We start from the raw sequence: 15,124 nt of genomic DNA on the forward strand, positions 1-15,124 counted from the left end.
CGGGTTGCGGTCCGCGGGAGGTGGGGTGTGGACCCTCTCCCCGCCCTGCAGCCTGGGGCGAAGCGCGGCCCCGCCGGGCTCCTCCTGTCCTCCCCGCCTGCCCTTGGCTCCCCGGGTTTCTGAGAGACGTTTTGTGTAGATGGAAGTCCCCGATTGCCCCTTGGGGCTGTCCACTCACTTACCAGGCCGTAAGTTGCAGCTTTTCAGATTTGGATTCGCATAACGGCGGCGAGTGGCACTTGAATGGTACGTGTTCATTGCAGGGTAATTAATCTTCCCGGTTTTTTATAAGTGTGCCACCAACCCCTTTGGCCGTCTGCTAAGGCAGTGATTTTTAAACACGTACAATCAAATCTCAAAGCAATGTTTTTTTAAAAATGCTTACAGTGAAGTACAGTTATCAAAAATATTAAAGCCAGTTTTGTTATATTGCATTAGCTTTGCATGTGTGTTTATGTGTGCTGCCTTTTGCATTAAAGGAGCTAGTGCCAAGTTAATAAACTACTATAATTTCAAAAGAATAAAGTGAACATAAATGATGTTTTCAGATGTATGTAACACCAACACGGAAAAACTGATTTTTACTGGTGACAGCTTACCAGTAACTGCTAATACTACTCTGGTTAATGCCTACATCTATAGTTAAAGAAACATTCATGGAAAGGTTGGTGAAAATAAAGATGTGATGTTTTTCCAACACAAGTTTTTGAATCACTGGTTTCTATCCATGGACTCCAAGAAAGTCTGGTAGAGAATCCCTGTAGATGTATTTAGAAGATCCTCCATGGATTCTCAAACAGTACTGTAATGGCTAGGCAGTGGTCTTATTCCCAGCTGTCCTTCATTACCCCTAAAAAGAACTTTAAATTACTTGCACAGACAGAAGAGAACGATGAACTCAGAAGACATTCATGCAGAGCCTATAATGACAGACTGATAGTTTCAAAGGAACCACCTTACAGTTATTTCATTTCACACCAGAGGAAACAGATGAACTGACTGCTAGGGGTAACCAAACAGGTTATTAAGGGAGGCCTAGATTCCCGATTTCCTGGTCCAGCCCCAATATTTTCTGCCACACCTGTTGTCCATACCTGATGATTCCCCACCCAGTGACTGGTTAGGGAAGGAGCTGCTCAGTATGAAACCTAAGTGGCAACATTTTTACTAGATTCCTGTAACAGCATTCTTTATTTTCATTTTGCTGCATGACTCTAAAATTTTAGAAAAATTATGTATCTCTGTACAGTTGTAAGATGACATCTGAATTTGTCACTTTAAGTTTAGGACGTTATAAAAGACATAGTTTTGAGCATCTTATAAATACCAACATTCTTTAATGAAACTTCTGGATCACTTAATTATATTCATTTGAATGTAACTCTGAAACCTACCATTATTTAGTTATAAAATACCTGAAAATTTTAAAAAACAGTCAATTTATATCACTTTCTTTTTGAAAGTGATCATTTCCATTGTACACAGAATTTGATTCTAATGTGATTTGCCTTTATAATAGAGGATCATATTGGTCACTTATCATTTTATGCAACAAAAGTATGTCTGCTAATGTTTAAGTTTTTAAAATTTCCTGTGGCCAGAGTTAGTTTTTTTGGACTGTTACGTTTCAAAGTTGATCCAAAAAACCTGAATGAATCGTAAGCTTCAATTAAAAATTATAGAACATGGCCTGGGGATATAGCTCAGTGGTAGAGCACTTGCCTAGTGTGTGCAAAGTCCTGTGTTCAGTCTTAGCGCTGCAAAATACAGGTATGGAGGAGAACAAGAAAGTTTTATTGCAAATGCAACTTTAAAAAGATGCATAATATGTCATATTTCCATTGACAGGACTACTGTAACTGCAAGGACAAGATTTTCATGTTTACCTCTTTGTAAAAACCTTTAGGTAAACTTTCAGGGAGCAAAACTAGCATATAGAAGTGTTATATAACTTGCCTTGAAGGTGACATGAACAAGAGTCAGAAGCACAGCTGCTCCCATTTTATTGAACCACTCATGACAAATGTCATCCTTTGCCCAAACTGGAGAAAAGGTGGATTTAATGAGACAAATGAAAAGTTTGACGTGATAGAAAGGACTCATTAAAATACTATATATAAATATGTATGTATTAACACACACACAGAGAATGTACTTAAGAAATCTCATCCCTACTGCAGTAGACAGCAAAGCTCCCTACTGTGTTTGTGTCAGGACAGCCTGATAAATTGGCTGTGGAGCCTCTAGGGAAGATTGCTACAGACTAAGGAGTATCATGCGTTTTCTCCAGTGTGCCATGCAGATAGTTTCATTTTCTACAGGTGGAAATCCATGTTTGGAGGAACCCAAGTGGAAGCTAGTGGTAATAAATTTTTACTATGTGCCAGAGAGCATGTTTTAATTGCTCTCTCCCTCCATGACAATCTACTCCCAAACCAGGTAGGAAAAAGTAGACAGAGCTTTTGTCATTAAGAAATTTTTATTTAAAAATCTCTCACTTTTGAGCAAAATAACCTAATAAACGTCCCATCTGTGTTTGCCCTGTTATGCCTCTGTAGCTTTCACTGTGACCCCGCCTTCATCATTCCTTGCTTCCCCGGACAATCCTTACTCAGATTGCAGTAATCTCCTCTTAGTGTGGTTTCACTTTTGGTGGTTTCAGTTACCCACAGTCAACGACAGTCCAAAAATATTAAATGGAAAAGTTCAGAAATAAACAGTTCATAATTTTTCAGTTGCATGTTGTTCTGATGAAATCTCTTCATCCTAGTCTGTCTGGGCTATGAATCATCCCTCTATCCACTGTATCCACACTGTATACTCGGCTAGTCCATTAGTCACTTATTAAGTCTCGGTTATCAGTCTTGTATGTAGAATTCAATACTCTGGTTTCAGGCATCCATTAAGGGTCTTGGAATGTACCTCCCACAGATAAGAGGGGACCACTGTTAAACTACTATATGGGAGTTGAGGTGTGCCATGGCTGATGTATTCTTGGAGGTGAGACAGTTTACTAATAGGAAGCCAGATAGCTGTACAGAATTGTTAGGAAAGCAAGGAGAAAATTATTTAAAAAATAAGATTGTGAGGTCCATAGATTGATACAACAAGGTAGTGTATCCCTCACTGTGTAGATGTCACCATTCAGGGACCAAGGAGAACTGTCTTGGAAAATCTAGAAATCTGAAGTTCAGTCCTGGCTCTACTTGGCTTATGAGACCCGTTTCCTTGCTTATGTGAGAAGTTAATGGAGACCCTTTTTTTTCCAACATAAACATGGCCTATTGATTTTTTTTAAGGAGAAAAAAGTCTAACAAAACAACAGTGAAGGCAAAAAACAATGTAGAAACAACAAAAATGATACATGACCTCAAAATAATACAAATTAACAATGGTTGCTACACTACATACTGTTATCTTCAACAAAGTTGCTCAGTCCACCAGATGTAAGAATGCAATATTGATCAAACAAAGACAGTAACAAGTAATAAACCCCCACAAACATTGGAAACAATACAGAGCTTCACCATACAAGATGGTAGGAATTCAACAGTAGTTCTTATATTGCATATTGTTGTCTTCAAATCAGTCGTTCTGATTACCAGATACAAGCATGCAAAATTTGTCAAGAAAAAAGAAAATTTTAAGTATTAACTGTTCCTTTCAATAAATCACAGACATCAGCAATACACCTATCCCAGCTATCCTTGTATATACATATAAATCTTGTTTTTCATTTTAAAGAGAAAACAAAATAACAAAAACATACATAAAGCAGCATAAAAAAATAAAAATGATACAGAATTTCAAAACAAGGTGATAGGATATTAACAATGGTTGGTGTACTACATAATGTCATCTTCAAAGTGGTTGCTCAGATAACCAGATATAGGCATGTAAGACTGATCAAACAATTACACATTAGCTGTTCCTTTCAGTAACCATAGAAATTAGTAGTACAATTATCTTAGCTATCTTGTATGTATACATACCATATTTTTTCTCTTTTTCTTCTCTCCTCCATCCTGTTTGCTCTTTCCTATTTCAGCAGTTTCTTTCTCACAATATCTATTGTACCATTCAAATTTTATTTACTCTTTCAGGTTCTTATAGTAGGGAGGCAATACGATGTTTACACATGTGAGTCTGATTTATTTCACTTATGAGTGTGGGAACCCTTTTTTAAATGTTGAACATTTTACTGTTTTAAAAGCTTTATATTTGCAACTCATGGAGTTGAAGTACAGTACTGAACCTTGAAATCTTTAATGCTTATCTATCGGCTTACAAGTTGTGGCATTTTGCTCTTTTCTCTTAAGCATTTTATGAATTTATGCTCTTGATCCTGGACTGCATCATCTTCCTGGAGGATGTTCAGAGCAGTCCGGCCAAACTGATGGTTCTCATTACGTGACGAAGCCTCAGTTCTAATGATCCTGCCGAGTTCTCCGATCAGAAGAAACGGGCTTTGTTCCTCAGACTATTTCTCTGCCATCTGGAGATGACACTGACGATGATGTGAACAATTTTAATATGTGAACAGTGAGCAGAGTCACTGTTGGCTCCCAAATGGGACAAGCCCCAACCATTGGTTCACATCAGACCTACTGTGAAGTGGTGATGGGTTTAATTTCAGGTACAGTATTTGGTAGACATAGAAAAGTCAGCAGTGAAAATCTTACTCCATTTCTCCTATCTATGGGACCACAACTGCAGTTTGTCCCTCCCCCCGATGACAACTGACTAGCTCTCCTGGAACCAGAGGTACATCTCTTGGAGAACCTGGGCAGAACAGTAAATCTATAGGCATCCAAAAGATATCAGAGCCTGTACATTTAAACATGCGAGAAAAGTGTGTGGCCAGTGGGGTTGGTTGGTTGCAGGGTGGACAATGTCCTGGGAAAAATAAAGGCTTAGGCAGCAGACTTTCTTTGGGTGTGCGGTGTAGACGAGATCTCTGTGGAGCGCAAAGTCCAATCATGTGGCCTTCTGTAAGACCTCCAGCTGTGAAATGTTCACTGGCTCTTCTGAAAAGAACTGCTTCAAAGCTCTCAGATAGTCAAGGATAGTCAAGGCTATGATGGGACAGCGTATACGCCCAAATTTCAGAGATATACATCACATACCTTACTTGTGCTTCTTCACCAGTTTCAAGTCAGCAAGGTTTCTGCTCCAAGCTGGCCTTGCTTTTTGCATCCAGGTTGAAGGAGCAGGGAATATTGAGGCAGGGCACTGTGATAGGGCAGACCAGGAGATAAGGATGTATGCACTAGCTCTTCAAGCTTCCACCATCTCTGCTCACTTTTCATTGGCCCTAGCAAGTCCTAAGACCAAGCTCAAGTTCATGAGGGCAGAAAAATGCAGTTTTATCATATGCTCCAAAGAATAGTCTTAACTTGCTTGAGCTGCTATAAAACTACCTAAACTAGATGGCTTATAAGTAATAGCATTTAATTTTTAAACAGTGCTTAAGGCTGAGAAGTCTAAGATAAAGTTATAGGCAAATTCTCTCTGGTCAGGGCTCACTTCCTGGTTCACAAATGGGCATCTTTTCTTTGTGTCCTGACATGGGGAAGCGCCAAGGGCTCCAACTTGTGACTTAATCACCTCCTATCTTTCAATACCATTTCTTTGGAAGATTATGTTTCAGCATAAGAATTTTGGGTGGATACAAATACGCAACCTACAGCAGGAACAATAAGCAGGATATTTGAATTGTGTTACTGCCACACCCTCACTGATGTTTGTTTTTATGCTGGTGAAACATTAGTAATATGTCTACAACAGGAAGTGTACCTCCCTCTATAGTTAGTACCCTTGTGTGAACTGCTACGCAGACAGAAGGAGATGGCCACCTAGAAAAACAGTACAGCAAATATTTGTACTTCAGGTCATCTGAGAGTCTGATGTTGAGCTATAAACCCTGTCCTTTCTGGGTAAAAAAATTCTGTTTGTTACTGGGATGATGGGGAGAAGAAAAAGGAAGGAAGGCAAAATATAAATACATATATGAATAGCTGCAATAACTATATTGCTGATGTCTGATGGTATACTGAAAGGAATAATTAATGCTTAAGATTTTTTATGTTCTGATCAATTTTGCATGCTTATGTCTGGTAATCTGGGCAGTTGATTTGAAGGTAACAATATGCAATGGAATTACCATGGTGAATTCCTACCTCCTTGTCTAGTGAAACTCTGTATTATCTCTAATGTTTTATCTAATAATTACTTTCTTACTCTTTTTAATGGTTTGAACAATCTTCCATTCTTACATCTTGTAATCTGAGCAGTTGAGGATAGCAATATGTAATAAAACAACCACTGTTAATTCGTATTATTTTGTCTTGAAACCATGTATTACTTTAAATGTTCTTGCTTTGGTTTGTTTATGTTTGTGTTACTGGTATGCTGCTATTGTTCTATTTTTTGTTTGTGTCTCATTTACTATTCTTTTTAAAATAAAAAATTAAAGCTTAAAAAAATTCTGTTCACTAATACCCAATTATTTCTCACACTGCTTCTTACTTGAAATAAGTTTTCCAATCTTTGTGTATTAGTTTAACATTTACTATTCAAACTATTTTGTTATCACTTACTGCATAGTATTTCTAGTTCTCTTACTTTGGTGTTCTTCTAAGTGAAAAAAAAACGTTGGAAAAATAGAATAGCATTTCTCTTTATGGTATCATAGGGAGATATGGATGCCAAAAAAGATATCTCACCTTGAAGAGTGTAAAAGATTCTAGGCCACCTCCAATTAAGTATCCTTCTAGAAATATGTTGGGCATACAAAACCATCTGTAATATATATGCACAGACACACATATATTACCTCTTTCCCTTTTTTCTTACACAAATGGCCGTATAGTATATTTTCTCTGTCCTGCACTTTGTTTTTTACTTTGTAATACTTACTGATGAATGTTACTACATGCAATTATTATTCTTTCTTACTAATCATGCATACTTCTAATTTATTTGGACATGTCATTGTTTATTTAACCCTTTGGATTTGTTTTCAAACCTCTTGTGAAAATGGCAGTAGGTGTTTTTTTGCAAGTTCATTGTTCCCAAAATACAAATCTTTCAGGCAATAAAAATCTTCACTTCAGTTCTGAGAGAGTCAGGTTACCATATATGGCTTGTACAAGTTCTGTTGCCATCTTCAGAGGAATTCAACGTATAGTCCATGCTGAATAGGCAGGAAGACCATAACCCACCTCTTTTTGGCAGGAGGTGACTGGTCAGGAGTGGACTCCTGGCCTGAGGTAGACAGAAGGAAACACATGGGTTTAGTGTGCAATGGAGGCTGTGAGGTTCATGAAAGCCAGATTCCCAGGGCTTTGGAGGGTGCCCTAAAACCTCCACGGCCCCAGGACTTCTCTCTAGCTCTACTCTTAGAAAGCCCAGGTGCACAGAACCTCTGCTTTTGAACTGATGTGTGATTCCATTGCACACTTAGGTTAAGCACTCTTACTTGGCTTTCTTGGGGTTTTTCTAAAGAGCTTCACTAGAGCAAAGCAGGTTGTTAGCTTTCCTTCAGTGATTAGGACAAATACCTGCGATAGTCAAAGAAAGAAGACAGTTTATCTCGGCCCTTGGCTTCAGGGGTTTCTGTCCTTGCTTTGTGGGAGGGGCCTCCAGGGCCTGTGGGAGCTCGTGTTGATGGGAATGCTTGGCAGAGCAAAACCACCACCTTTCAGCAAGAATGTGAAAGAAAAGACAGGCTGGGATCTTCTGATTTCCCCCTTCAAGGGCATGTCCCTGTTCATCAACGACCTCCCCCACCCCCGCAGGTTGCACCATTTCCCAGTGCTGCCACACTGGAGACCAATCTTATCAAACAGTTCTTTGGGGACACTAGAGTCACAAGTTCAAGCCTAGCCTCAGCAATTTAGTAACATAGTGCGGCCCTGTCTCCAAATTTAAAAAGAAAGTCAAGGGATGAGAATGTAGCTCAGAGTGAAGCCCTTGAGTTCGATCACCAGTGCCACACACACGTGCATACACCCACCGTCATTCTAAATTACAGCATGGTATTTGTTTTCTTGCAGCCTAATTCATGATATATACTGGCAGCGAAAACACACTCCCATCGAGTTTTCTGACAGTAAGTCACCACGATGATGACAGCATGCCTGAAGTAGGGCAGGGAAGGACTCGCTCCTGCCTTCTTTTCATCGTTCCAGGAAGCACCTCGGAGAGCCCTGGGACAGCCCCGCTGTGGGTTCAGGGTTGGACTTGCCGGCCCGGAACTGTTGTCATAGGCATCATTCGCACGGGACTGCATAAATCCCCACCAACTGTCCACCCTTGGGAGCCAGAAAGACACGTTGGATACAAGATTCCAGTTACAGCCTGATCTAAATGATCATCCCAAGCATCCTGAATTGAGCAGAAGTCGGGGGTGGGGAGGGGGAGTATAACAGCGGCACTTTTGAGGGATCTTGCCTTCTGTGTGTAGTTCTGTCGCAAATGAGCTAGTTGACTCAGCAGGGCCTCCAGTTCCATGACTATAAATCTGAGGGTTTTGTGAGTTGTACAAGAAAAAGTCTCTTTCAAAGTGGCAAAATATGCTTGCCACTGCTGTAATGTGGCTGCTGTGGGGTGGAGACGCAAAAGACTGGTGCAGTTGTGTTTAGCATTCATTCCACCGCAAGTTCAGGCTTAGATGAATCAGGCAAGCGGGTTTCCTTAAAGACTATGAAGCCTGCAAGGAAGGTGTTTTACGATCAATTTAAGCATATGGGGAAGGTACCTTACAAGCCTCTTCCTGTGAGGTAAATCCAGCAATTTACCATTTGCGGACAAATACGTTTTTGCTGTTCCTACAGTTTAATTTGTTTTGTGAAAACACATTTGGATCTTACAGAACTGTTTTTCTTGACTTTGATAAAAGAATGACAAGTGGAAAACTGATTGCAAAAGCTCTCGTGTGTGTGCACACGTGAACGAATGTGGCAGCATTTTGAGGTGCGAGACTGAGAATTCCCCAGTCTTTCGAAACAGACGTTCAGTATTTGTTTGGGACAAACCAATTTCCTAAAAGTTCATGAAGCTTTTTAGGTGTTTTTGGAGAAAATTTTTAAAAATCAGAAGGTAAGAAAAGAGATTTTTTAAAAAATATGTTCTTTATTAATTGAGTTTTTCAAAGATTTCGTATACTATTTATTAGTTTAAAACAAAAATTTTAAGAAAAAGTATATGTGTACCTGCATGTGAATATATATTCTTAAAGACACACCCCACACATTGAAACACGGAGTTATCACGAATACTGAGAAAAATATTTTCTCAACCACTGTCTTCAAACTTGCACAAAGATCTGAATCATCCAGAGCCTTGCTAAAAGTACTCAGTGTTCTACCCAGACCTACTGGGAACGTCCACAATAATCCGTATACTAAACAATTCTTCTCACCAGCGAGCTGTAGGGAACATGGAGTTCAACTGCACTTACCTGCTGCATTCAGTCGTAAGACAGTTCTGTCGTGTAGAATTACAACTATAAAGCTTACGATTTTTTTTATCCCATTGGGTGATGTGCCAGTTACCATTATCACCTCTCAGCTTCGAACCCACTTTTCTCTGCTTCCCCGTGTGATAATGGACCTGGACCCCAGGACCATGTCTTCCTTGCTAGCTGGCACCATTTTAAGTTTTGCCAGTTTTTTACACTTGCGATCACCGATTAGCCCCTTCTATCTTCTTAAGAACCCCAGGGTTAGGCTTTTTTTTTCCATCTGAAGATGGAAAGTACAAGTTTCTTTACAACTGAGTTTCCTAGGGAACCCACCAGGATTAGGCTTTTCCTTTGAAACTGTTTCTTTCAAGATCCACCATACTGTTAAATCTGAACGTTGTTTACTTACTCAGATTTAATTTACTGTTAAATTTATCTTTTACTTGGTTTTATGGGCAGTATGTGACACAGCAGGGGGCTCTCTTCCTCCTTGACAGACTTTCTTTGCTCTTTAGGACAGAGTTTCTTTGTGTTGTTTGCTTTGTTTTCAGGACTTTCTTTGGTTTTTAATTCTTTCCTGGTTGTCTTCCTGTTTTCTTACCTCACCTCCTCTCCCAGTTCCTCTAATGCCCTTGGACAGTCCACCTGCATTTAACTCCTATGGTGAGGAAAACCAGTTGTGTGACTTTGAATTACATTTACATTCCAGAGATGCCAAGATAGGAATTTCCAGTTAGACCTCACTCTGAAGATCAGCTGACTCTTTGGTGTCTTCACTTGGATATCTACTGGGAATGTCAAACTTTACATACTCCAAACTTCATGTGGTGGATTGACAACTGGTGGTCAACTTACAACCCCCAGCTGAACTGAGTGAGCATGGTGCTGGGTGTGGGAGGCCCACCTGAAGACTGTTGCCAGCAGCATAAGAGGCCGAATTGGAGAAGAAAGCTGTTGGGAGATGAAAAGGCTGTGAGGAGCTGGTAGAAGCTGTAAGTTGCTGCTGGTTCTTGTGGAGGAGCATGTCATCCTGGCTTTCCTGATGAACTTGGCTGTTTTCATCCTCCAAGGAGCTCGGGGCCTTGTTGACACTGAGAATGGTTTCGGTTCACTTTGGGGGAGCTCTGGTCCTCACTTTGAGCATCACTTCCTGGCCCCAGGGGGGAAGATGGTGCATTGCCCGTCTCTTGGAGGAGCTTGCTGTGTTCACTTCCCTGATGGGAACTCAGCTATCCTGATCATCAGAGGGGCTCAGGACCTCAGTGTTGCTGAGGATGGCTGTGGTACTTTTTAGGGAGCTCTGGTTCTTGCTTTGAGCATTGCTTCCTGGCTCCAGTTCAGATCCCTCATCCTGGTGGCACAGACTTTCTAGATTCCACCACTGACCTTTGGGCCTTCTCAGTGGAGATCCGAGCAACAGACCTGCATGAGACCTTGTTCTAGGCTCTGGGCCTCCAGTTGGATTCATGGGAGGCACTGTTATGGGCTCTAGATCTTCAGCTAGACTCATGCAGGACATTTCTGTGGGATCCAGGCCCTTGCTGGTCTTTAGTGTGTGGACAGACTTCCTGCACTCTTTTGTATATCATTCTTTGGGTGACGGTTGTAAATAATCTTATAAAATATGTGTCCTGTATTGTATTGTTTCCCCTTGCAAATATCCCCCAAACTACAACACTTACCTTTTGGCCTTCTCCAGTCTACTCTCCTTCCAGCACTCCTCAGTTGTTTCTAATTGCTCAAGCTAGAAATCTCATCTCCTCACTCTGTTGTCCTACCTTTAATCCAGCAAAATCTGCTCTGTCTTCCAAGCACATCCAGAATCTGATCACTTCTCATCCCCTCCACTGCTGACTTCGCCATCCAAGTTAACATGGTGATGTTTTCTGGATTATAGCTGGGGCTCCACTGGGATAAGCTGGGTTATGTTAGGCAAAATGATCTCTCAAATATTAGTGCTACAGAAGGTGTTACCTGTCTCTTGTATCATTGCCATTAGGTCATTCCCTGACATCCTCTGTTCAGATGCTGGTTTGAAGAGCAGCTGTAGTCTAGAATATTGCCAGCCTACCACGTGGCCAAGGATCAAGGAGCATAGTGCATGATGAGATGGATTTTAAAGCTTTGCATGGACCTACAATATGTCTCCTCTGTTTCCATTGTGCCAGTCAAAGCACCCACATGTTTAATGCAACAGGAATATACATCCAACTCTTGTTATTCATACAGGTTATGTTCTATAGGGTCATAGCAAGCACTGAATTAGCAAACACTGAACCATTGCTTCTAGGCCAGAAAATACAGGGGCAGCATCTTGTGGGTCTCTGGTCATAGTATTTTTATTCACTGAAACACCCTTTGTCACCATGGATGTGAAACAAGCTGGGCCCATCAGGACTGAAAACTTGTCCTCCCACCTAACGCTTTTCTGTATAAACACTGAGAAGATCCTTCTTTTATTTACATATCAGTATTGTAAGAGTAGAAGTGAAAGCATCACTGAGACTTGTCCAAAGTCTGCTTCGAGTCTACAGGGTTAAGACAGACTTTGAAGAAATAAAAGTTATTTGGAAGAATCCACGTGGGTTTTTTGTGTGTTATGATGGGAAGAAAGGATGAAACAGTATGCTGAAGCCCCTCACACCCTCCAGCTTGCCTCGGACTCTGTCCTGGAGCCATGGGATGAGAAAGCAGGACCCATACTTCTTCTTGGGACTGTTGATGACTATGCAGAGGCAGGGCATGATGTGCAGGAAGGACAACATGCCCAGAATGATGGTGGAGATGGTGGCTAACATTTGTGACTGTCAGCTCAGAGGAGCCAGCTGGAGGCAGACACCCTGGATTGCAGCTTAACTGACCAGTCCAGTCCGAGACCAGGTGCTTCCAACCAGTGTGGACTAAACCCAGCTGTATCACCTGCCCCAGCAGCTACTTTTAACCTTCCTCCGCCTCCTGGTCCATAGATCCTACCCACCTGCAAGCCTAACATTCTCATGCCATAGGGCCTTTGAGAACCAGCACACCAGCTGGGAAGGTTATGATGTTTTCCTCGGCTAAGGTAACAGACTTAAATTTCTTTGGCTTTTGGCCTCAAAACAATACATTTTAGTCAGTGGCAGCTCCTCAGCCTGTGAAATCTGGCCTCTTTTCTGTAGCTTTATCATACACTATAGATGCCAAATTTGGCACTTTCTGGATTGGCCTTACATACAGATTAACAAGTTTCTCCTTTCTTTTCCTAGACATACCTGATTGTTGATTCACTAATATTAAACTCGTGGACAGCAGCGCAAGAACTTATGCCTGAATGAAGCTTGTCCAATGGATGTATTTTCTCAATAAGGCACATGGCAGCCTTCTTGTGCTAAAGAACATGAGGCAATACTTTCACACTACTTCTGGGGCTGATTAGCAAAATCACGCTCCAAAAGTACACACAAAACATGCAAAAAGAAAAAAGAAATTCAGTGACTAGGACTCGGAAAGGACATCTGTTTATGGTATGAAACCTGAAACAAGAATGTAGACATTGCTTTGTTTGATCCGTTTGGGAATTTGTCCATTGGGCAACTCAAATTTTTCTTTACTTCAGATGCTTATTTTGAAGTTACAAACAAGATACAGAGTAAGTAAACTGGAAACGGAATGCGAGAAGAATGCAGATACACTGTATCATCCTCCTTCAGGGAGCTTGGTGGAATTTTCATAATAATCATGGAGCTGACCCATTTCCAAACTGGTCTCCCTGAGTCACTCTTCACCTCTACTTCTCTGTTCTCACCCAGCAGCCAGAGTGACTTGTTGCAAAGCACCTGCAGTCATGTTACTTTTCTAAGAGCTGCCTGTTAAAGTAAAGACGAGAACTTCCATGGCCTACACGGCCCTAACTGTGCCTCTGTCTCTCCTGCCCTAAGCCTGGCTCCTCACACATCACTCTGCTTACGCTCGCCAGCCAGTAGCCACCTTGCTGTTTTCCCAGGGGCCTGGGCTGCTCTTCCTGCAGGTATTCCCTTGGCTTTCTTCCTTACCACATCCTTTGTTCAAAGCTATCTTACAAGAGTGCTCTTCCTTGCCAAAGTATTTAAAATGGGCCTGTGTGTTATAGGCCTTTTTCTCTAACAGTGCCTTTGCACACTCATACTTTTTAAAAATTCTTACTTAAGATTTTCCAGTATTACAATGTGTCCTTGTTATAAGCTCCTTCTGAGCTCTTTGGTGAAGTTGGCATAAATAAGCAAAGCATTGACTACTGGGGGATTTATGAATGAAATAAGAAATGAAGGCTCAATCCATCCAGATCTGCTTATAGAACAAAATTTGGGTTAAGGTAGATACAACACGGAAATGATGAGTAGGGTTTTTCCTGCGTTTTCATTTAGAAAGCTGCAATAGTAATTATTGGAGCTAGAAGAAGGGAAAATGGGGCCCAGTTTTGAAGACAGGGAGGTACATGCTTCACAGGGCGAAGTGTGGGTGTGACATCCGGCAAAGGAGTGGCTTTTATAACAGCAGTGGTTGCAGAACTGGAGGTATGTGAGGGGCCATGCTTGCTTGACTCTTAGAGGAAACGCGGAGAGAACACGTCGTGTGGTCACCGTTCCTCTCCTCCAGCAGTGAGTGCCGTGGTTCACAGAAAAGGCTTGGCCCTGGGTAAGACGCTGCACATGAAGCGCCGAGGCTGGACGTGGAAGGCAGTAAGTTCTCAGAAAATTGCCGCTATTAACAACAAAATGAGAACGGCAGCCGGGGCCCTTGGTTCCCTCTGCTATCAGTCCACTGCAGGGCACGATAAACATCTTTTGAAGTATCAGATTGCTCAACAAGTGTTTACTGGACATTTATTGCGTGCTGTGTTTGGACAGGAATAGGACAAAAACAAGAGTCCACTTTCTACAGACACTCAGTTCATGTTCAGTGTCATGCAGTGGGAGCAAGCGGGGAAGAGAACACACTCACTACCCAGCCGGGCTGAGCCTCTCGCTTCCTTCTCTCTCGGCCATAGGGCTTTAGGAAGCGGCTCTAGGTCCCAGCTGAAGCCCCCTTCTGCAGCCTTCAGAGATGCCCAAGGGCTTGTTTGCCCCTCCAAGTTCCTAGTCAAGAAACTGCTGCGTTTGTCTATTCCATTGGCACATTAAGCCAATTTAAATTCTAACCTTTTCACTTCTTCCTTGCTGTCTAATTTTATTTTACTTTGGTCATCTAGTGGGTAGTAATTCTTCATCCATAAACCCACAAGCAGCAGCAGCAACAACAAAATACAGAGAATTGTATAGAAAAATAACAATTTACTGAAACAACCTGAATCCAGCTGCAGTATAAAGCCTGCTGCAAGTGTACCAATAAGATTAATTTTAAAAATAAAATAAAGGAGTTATAATTTTTTAAAAAGTCTGTTGCTTATTGGCTGTGGTTCCTTGGTTGAATTTACCTCATTTATTCACTTGCAAAAGGATTTCAGTAACCCCTATTTCACAATATAGGGGTCATATTTTAATGAGGAGTGTGGGAATATATCACAGTCTGGTACGTAGCAGATGCCCAATGAATGCCAGTTCCAATCATCTACATTCACGTTACTCTGGATAGAACAGAAAAGAGTTCCTGGAAAAGCGTCCTTATAGCTTGCTTATAATACAGGTATAGCAATTAGTAAAC

This window comes from Chinchilla lanigera, unplaced genomic scaffold (assembly GCF_000276665.1).
Source record: "Chinchilla lanigera isolate Chin_1 unplaced genomic scaffold, ChiLan1.0 scaffold00003, whole genome shotgun sequence".
NCBI classification, from domain to species: Eukaryota; Metazoa; Chordata; class Mammalia; order Rodentia; family Chinchillidae; genus Chinchilla; species Chinchilla lanigera.